The sequence below is a fragment of the Medicago sativa genome, chromosome 5 (assembly GCF_051527215.1).
Source record: "Medicago sativa cultivar Bolivia chromosome 5, Bolivia_mono, whole genome shotgun sequence".
In the NCBI taxonomy this organism is placed as follows: Eukaryota; Viridiplantae; Streptophyta; class Magnoliopsida; order Fabales; family Fabaceae; genus Medicago; species Medicago sativa.
The window spans coordinates 24,708,330-24,716,412 of record NC_140753.1 but is presented as its reverse complement, the minus strand read 5'-3'; the positions used below and the strand labels follow the sequence as shown (position 1 = coordinate 24,716,412).

Here is an 8,083-nt window from a genome sequence, read left to right as displayed (position 1 = left end):
TGCGTGTCTGAACCCGTGCACTCAAGGCCAGCACGTTGGAGCTTCACAAACAATGCCCAAAATTACAAAAGAACAATAGAAAAGAAGAGAGCTTAATAGAAAGGATCGATTATAAATAAAACTCGAGCAAACATATGGTAGCAATTAGAATAATGTCACTTTCATATCTTCAAATAAAACTCGAGCTTATAAATAAGCTTTGTTTTAGAGGAGTAATCTTAAACATCGGAATATAAATTTTATTAATAATCATATAGCAGATAAATGCATTGACAAAGATCTATGCATCACCTAGAATGTGAGCTTTGGCACTTAGGTCCTCCTTCCTTAGTTTTCAAGTTATTATAGCATGGACATTCTTCTTTGTTACCATATGTTCCTGATGGGACACATAAACACTTTGCACAACAGTAGTTGCAATAGGTTAGACATGCCTTCCTGTACATAGTTGCTGAACAACGATAGTCACATGCACCTGCACATTCTGAAGAAAAAAATATTTCAGTTGCGATAACATTAGTAAATAAAATTATTTTGCTTTGCAACGTGTTATTTCATAAGAATATTTAGAAAATAAAAAATATTAGATAGAATTACTACCTTCAGGACGAAGAGATCCTTCTCCACCAGCCTATAGAGATATTTTTTTCATTTACAATAGAAAGAGAAAAAAAAATCAGATTAGGGTTAATTTAAGGGGAAAACAAATAATACATATGCAATTTTTTAGCTTATTACTCCCTCCATTCCTTTTCTTTTGATGTTTTAGAACTTCAACTATATTCCAAAAATTTTGATGTTTTAGTGAATTCATTATTGTTTTCTCAAGTTTACCCTTGTTGGAAAACACAATAAACTATTAAAGTAGTTGTGACCTTTGGTTTATCACATGTGAATTTAATGATAAATAAGGACATTTAAGTAAAACACACACAAATGTTTATATACTTTAATTACTCCTTAAAACTTGTGTCAAGAGGTAAAACATCAAAAGAAAAGGAATGGAGGGAGTAGAAGGCATTGACATTCATTTCAACAAACTCAATTATATATCAATGACATGCAGAGGGACAAAATCAAAAAAGAGTTAAAGAATAGAAGGGGAGATAGAATCACTCACAAAGGTCTCTTGGATCACAAAAGTGATAACAAGCATGAAAAGAAATGCACAAATGAATTTAGCCATTGTGGTCTGGTTTGTCTTTCACTCTTGCTCTTGTACATAGTCTCTGGTTGGGGGCAGAGAATTATATAGAGGCAAATGATAACACGGTACAATTAACGAGGTTTTGAGTCAAAAGAAAAATAAAAGTAATGCGTTACATAACTCTCAAATATCCTCTTTCAAAAAAATAATAATAATAACGCTCATATATCTTATATGCACTACTTAAAGAATAAAAAAAATCACAGATATAATACTCTTTGAAAAACTATAGTACAATTTGGTCAAAAAAAGAAAAACTATAGTACAAAATAAGAGTCAACAAAAGATTTTTTTACATATTTAATTTTTTGGAGGGATTTATACGATATTCTATATGTTTTTGCACAATTTAATTAAAATAATAAAAATGCTACACATAAATTGAATTAAAAATATGGAACAAAAGTGGTCATTGAAAATTTTATAATGATTAAAAGTCGAAGGAAATGTTTTGAGAGACTAAAATGAAAGGTTATCATTTACATGCATTAACATTGTAAAATCCGATTAATTTCTATGCATTAACAGTGTAAAACTTTTTTACACAGCTCATTTATACATTTGTAACCAAAAAAAAACTCATTTATACATTTATGTTATCATTTTACTAATTATTAATAGAATAAATGATAAATGATCATTATTTTATATTTATTTTATATACAGGAAAACCAAAATACGTAGAATTGATAGAAAAAAAATTGTTATATGCTTTGACAATAATTTATAGATAAATTGGTGTACAAATAATTTTTATTATTATTTAAAATTGTAATCAAAATTATACAAACAAACATAATAAAATATATTCACATGTTAGCGTCGTAAAGAGAACAAATAGACGGACACAATAGTAAAAACTACCCTCATAAAAAAAATTAAGTTGCTAAAACCTTTAATATTCATATTTTGTAACTTTTAATAATAATTTGACTAGCTTTCAAATGTGCTAATTCCAATAAATTAGTTATTAATATTTTTATTTTTTTAATTTGTTATCAAATTGTTTTTTATATTTATATTTGATTAGATTGCAAAATTTATATTTTAAATTACATTTTATAGGGAAATAAATGGTTTATTTTCTTGTCATATCTTGCTAGTTTCTAACTCAAGTAATATTCAAGATTAAAAATCAAACTAAAGAGACAAGAGATTTTAACTAGAGAGGCAAACCCTAATAAGTTTCAGGATTAACTTAAATATTATATTGTATCATCGAACACTAGATTTAGACCCGAACAAAAATTACTTTACCAAAAAAAGATTGGTTCAAGTGATAAAAAAAAAATTACTTTACCATAAAATGATTGGTTCAAGTGATAACACAGTAATATTAACGAGGTTTTGAGTCAAAAGAAAAATACAAATAATATAACTCTAGTACAAGCTTTATCTTCTCCGGGCCATGGTGATTCGGAATTCTATGCTATTGTTTCTAGTATTATTTATCAGTTATCTTTACATTCCAACTTCGAGGTGAAGTTTGTTAGGAGACAAGCGAACATGGTTGCTCATAGCTTAGCTAGGGCGGCCTGTTCTTGGGCTAGTCACCGTATTTTTTATTCTTATCCTTCTTGTATTGAACATTAGTTGATTAATGATAATAGTTAATTTTGTTCCTCTCAAAAAAAACTCTCACTAATTAAAGAATAAAAAAAATCTGTACCAAAAAAAAATCAAAAATATAATTCACTTTGAAAAACTATACAAAAAAATAGTCAAAAAAAAGGGTTTTTTTACATAAAAATATGTTTGGTCGCATGACAAGATAAAATAGAAAATTAGATAACAATATGATATGATAGCGATGAGATAGACATTTATCATATCATATATTTGGTTCAAACATGATAAAAAACAAGATATCTTTATTTTACGATTCATGTATCTAGTGCACACTTTTTTCTCGCAACAAGTATTTAGTTCACACATGATAGTTACAAGATAAAATATATGTAAATGACAAAATCATCCTTATGAAACATAAACAAAAATTACACAATTCATATTTTTTTTTTAATTGACAATGAAAATCAAGTAATGAATTTTTTTTATAAGTCAAGAGAAAAATGACATAAAAAAGAATAGTGTACAACTAAGTTGGTACCCTACTCTAATTTGTTGTCAATTGCTCATATATATTAGGCTTAATTGCATTTTTGGTCTCTTAACTATTTAGGTAGTCTCGCTTTGGTTCCTTAATTAAAATTCGATTTATTTTGGTCCCTTAACTTCTCTCTGTTACACATTTTGGTCCTTTCTGTTAGTTTTAATTCAAAAACATTAGGTTTTCTTCATCTTCTTCTCCTTTTTTTCATCTTCATATCATCTCCATCAACCTTCAACAACAAGAATCCTAGAAAAATTCCAGAAGAAAACCTAACATTTTTGAATTAAAACTAACGGAAAGGACCAAAATGTGTAACGGAGAGAAGTTAAAGCACCAAAATAAATCAAATTTTAATTAAGGGACCAAAGCGATACTACATAAATAGTTAAGGGACCAAAAATGCAATTTAGCCTATATATTATTAAGGGTTAATTATGTTTCTAGTCCCTATAAAATAGCGACCTTGTAAGTTTAGTCTCTACTTAATTTTAATAGCATTTTTAGTCCCTATAAAAAAAATTACTTATAATTTTAGTCCCTGCTAAAACAAAGTTTGATTAATTATCCTTAAACTCTTAAATTTTTGAACAATTTTTTTGAGACAAGATTAGAACACTATGAAAGGTTCGTTTACTAAAATTTAGAATTTTCTGACATGAAATGAATTAAATATGAATTTTTTAAAACGACAAAAGTTAAAGATAAAAAGTAATAAAATCTGGATGTAGAATCAAATTTTGCGATAATTTTTTGCTGACGAACTTTTAGTAATGTTCTAAACATGTCTGCAAAAAATTGTTCAAAAATTTAAGAGTTTAAGCATAAATTAAACAAATTTGAATTAAGTAGGGACTAATACTCAGTGCAGAAAAACAAAATTAGGGACTAAAAATGCTATTAAAATTAAGTAGGGACTAAACTTACAAGGTCGCTATTTTATAGGGACTAGAAACATAATTAACCCTATTATTAAAAAGGGGCAAAAACTACATAAAAATTGGGGGACATAAGAACTGACCCAGTAAGCAACCCTAACGGGCAAAAAAAAAAAAAAAAAGATCAACAAAGTGATCCAACCCTAATCAATTCTAACTACCAAGAGGGTTTATAGTTTGGTGAATGACTCGATCATCAACACAAAATCGGATCACGTGCCATCAACTCCCTGCAACAACAACAGCAAGCATTAACGACTATTTCGAGTCCACACAGTCCTATGTCAAACAATAGGATGATTCTTGAGAATGGGGAGAGGATTCGACCACCAACATACACCCTCCGGTCACTATTATAAGCAAAAAACCACATTTTAGATTCATTCATTAAATGATGTATGTGGTTTATAATAAAGACCACATACATCATTTAATGAATGAATCTAAAATGTGGTTTTTTGCTTATAATAGTGACCGGAGGGTGTAGTAATTAGCGAATCCACCCGCACCAACCATTTACTGCGATAATCAACAACAAATTAACAGTCATTTATGGCCCAACCATAGTACCACAACCACCTCCAAAGAAAGGAAGGTGACGAATGATTCGAATAACCCACCAGAACCAATCCACACGACGGCGAAAAAAGTCCAAAATGGCGGCGACAAATCCAGAAAACCTAAATCCATAGCCAAACACTATGAATTTACAACAAAAATTCTAGATTTTGAGAATGGAAAATGAACTCGGCCGCCAACACGGTAACGAGTCCACTAACCTAACAACCCATTGTGTCCAACAACGAGCTTTAATAGCCATTTCTAGCTAACAATCCGCAGCCAATCTCAGATCGAAAACGACCCAAATCAAAGCTTGAGAAACGGATAATAACATGCAACAGAGTAACTCAACCGACGACGGTGACGGTAACCATAGAATATGAATCCAAACCAGATCTACGAATCTAGCCCAGATCGTTGACACGGAAGCAAACACCTATGGAAGCACCTCTATAAAACAAGCAAAACAATAGGCAGCGTGAGCATGACAAAGTCGTCCGCGGAGGTGCCGACGGCCACTTGAGCAACCCAGTTGGGGTTTTGAGTGGTGCATCTATGAAGACGGTGAGAGCACCACCCTCCTTCAATGGCTACATCTTGATAAATAAGGTTTAGATTTGGGAGGAGAAGGTGGAAGTTGGCGGTTGTTTTTGAAGAGAGATCGTATTTCAATAAAAGAGAGGGTTGGCCTGTAAAAAAATCATATTAATTCTATGCAATAACGGTGTAAAACTTTTTTACACATGTATTTAATCAAATCATGCTAAGTAGATATGTGTAGAAATATTTTGGGAACTAACCTTGTTTGAAAGGAAAAGAGTTTGCTTATAGCATTTCATTAATAATAAGAGAGTTTATACAATGAGGTACATGATAATGAATTTTGGAAATAGCAGATAATGCGGCAGCCCTAGCAAGGGTGTGAGCTACCTCATTTGGTTGTCGCATGTTAAACTCGACATTAGAGTTTGAGAAATGTATGGTAAAAAGACTTCGGCATGCTAAAATCACTTGCCTAAATTCAGTAACATCAACCTAATGATGATGGAAGGTGTCTGTTTTAATCTTTGAATGCAAGGTGAAATCGACGTTGTCAAATTGCATTTCACTTAGCAATTGTAAGGCGTGGAATAAGCCCAGGGCTTCTCCCATGGAAACAGAACACATAGGGGGGAGAGAGAGAGAGAGAGAGAGATTGTTTTATCTAACATAAAGGTACCTTCCTGATCACAAATACATATGTCAATAATGCTTGTTATTTGCAACTGATCCGAAAATGAAGCATCGACATGACATTTCAGAAGAACTCGTTGTGGATGCTGCCACCTAACCAAAGCTATAGCATTCGTTGTTCTAGTAGAAGGATCTGGAGTTGTACCTGAATCGTATTGTCCTACCAGTGTTGTCGTTGTCGTTTGATCATTATGAACTAAATGTTTTTATGCTTGTTGTGACTAGCTACTGGAATAGTATCGTTAGGTGCATACCAATCCTTAATAAGGTGACAAACTTCATTAATTACTTGAGCTCATGTTTCTATGACATCTTCCCAAAGCTTGAGATTTATATGCTTTCAAAATCTCTAAAGGATAGTTGCAAATCGTTAGCCGAATTCTTCTAAATTCTTTTCAAGAAACACCTCATGAACCGCATGTTGGAGTAAGCCCTAATAGCCAATCTATGTTGATTGGGTTTGGCTTTGTATCATGATATTGATATAAATATATATTGTGAATATATAAATAATAAGGCATTTCTTTATTGATTTTGTTTTGTTTCAAAATAATAAAGTCCCTAGAATAGTTAGTCTGTTTAATGGAACATTAAGTATAACTTAATTGTGAGACCCCGTTAAACATAAGGAAACTATTCTTAAAGTATCTGTAATCAAGTTTTATTGAGAAGTGGGACATCATTAAAGCATAGAGACTATTATGTGGGTAGACTGATGATCACATCTCACAGATCATGGATAAAGAGTTATGAAGTCTTCACATAGATATAAATATTAGGAGTAATATTTATATTGGATTGACCCGCCATGAGAATACTACATAGTAAAAGTTATGAAAAGTGTCATAAGATATTCTCATAGTGATAGTGGTGTATTCCACCCTTCGACCTTAAACCACTATGTACCCTAGATGTTGGAGTCGAGTGCTTTGTCACCATTCAAACATTGTTCATAACATGATGACTATAAAGTTGGTTGATGGCTACTCCATGAATCATGCTGAAGGACATGAGTGACCTAGATGGAATTTGCCCCTCCTACATAACAGGAGAAATGTTTACGGGCCCAATATTGAACTAGACAAGGATGACACGGTCTATGCCCTGTGTTCAATATAGACATGAGGGCAAAAGGGTAATTATACACATGAACATTATCACGGAAAGGTTTCGTCAAATCACATGACATTCTCGTCACTTGGGTAGCAGTGATGTGTTGTTAGATACCGCTCACTGTTTATAATATTAAATATGTGATTTAATATTATTGCCAACGTTACGGGAACCTATAGGGTCACACACAAAGGATAGATAGATGAGAGAAATAAATAAGTAAGACTTATTTAAAAAATAAATAAGTAAGACTTATTTATAAAATAATAAGTAAGACTTATTAGTAATTAAATAATTAAATATGATTTAATATTTAATTTACGAAAAATAGAGAAATGCAGTCCACCCTAAGGTACGGTGTATTTAAGTGATTGGCTTGCTGACCACACAAGTGGTTCTATAAATAGAAACCTTGTGCTGAAGCATTACTAACCTTTTGTTGAAACACTTAACCTAATTCTAAAAGTTAGAAACCCTAGCCGCCGCTTGTAACACCCCGTTTTCCCAACATAAAAATTTCATTTAAAATCAGAGTATTTTGATCACAACGGAATGTCACATACTTCATTTAAATCATAAAACGGATAATAATAATTATCCTTCAAATTCAACATCATGAAAATCTTAAAATTGTTGCAGCGGAAAATAGTTCAACATTTAAAAGTCTTGGCACGCAGGCCTTATTGGAAAATCTCATAAATTAGTTCATAAAAGAGACACGTAAGGAATAGAAGTAAAAGCAAGCCCCCATCCCGTTACGTATCAGAGCACCTAGACACCAAGTGGGGAGTCCACTCACGAACGCCTCTAATCTTTACTACCTGCACATTACCCACGGTCGAGGCAACATATACGCAGAAGGGGTGAGATTTCATAATCAATACATTAAGAATATAATCCAATAAAATGCATTTAACAACT

The 8,083-nt window shown here is 31.8% G+C and overlaps 1 pseudogene across 1 annotated transcript; it reads right to left on the bottom strand.

Moving 5' to 3' along the window:
• Positions 1–287: 287 nt before the first annotated feature.
• LOC146921253 (gibberellin-regulated protein 12 pseudogene) lies at positions 288–1,249 on the bottom strand (annotated as a pseudogene). Its single transcript, XR_015011115.1, has 3 exons — positions 1,121–1,249; positions 601–631; positions 288–484 (listed from the first exon to the last, which is right to left on the bottom strand). The product of XR_015011115.1 is annotated as a gibberellin-regulated protein 12 pseudogene (transcript).
• Positions 1,250–8,083: the final 6,834 nt, after the last annotated feature.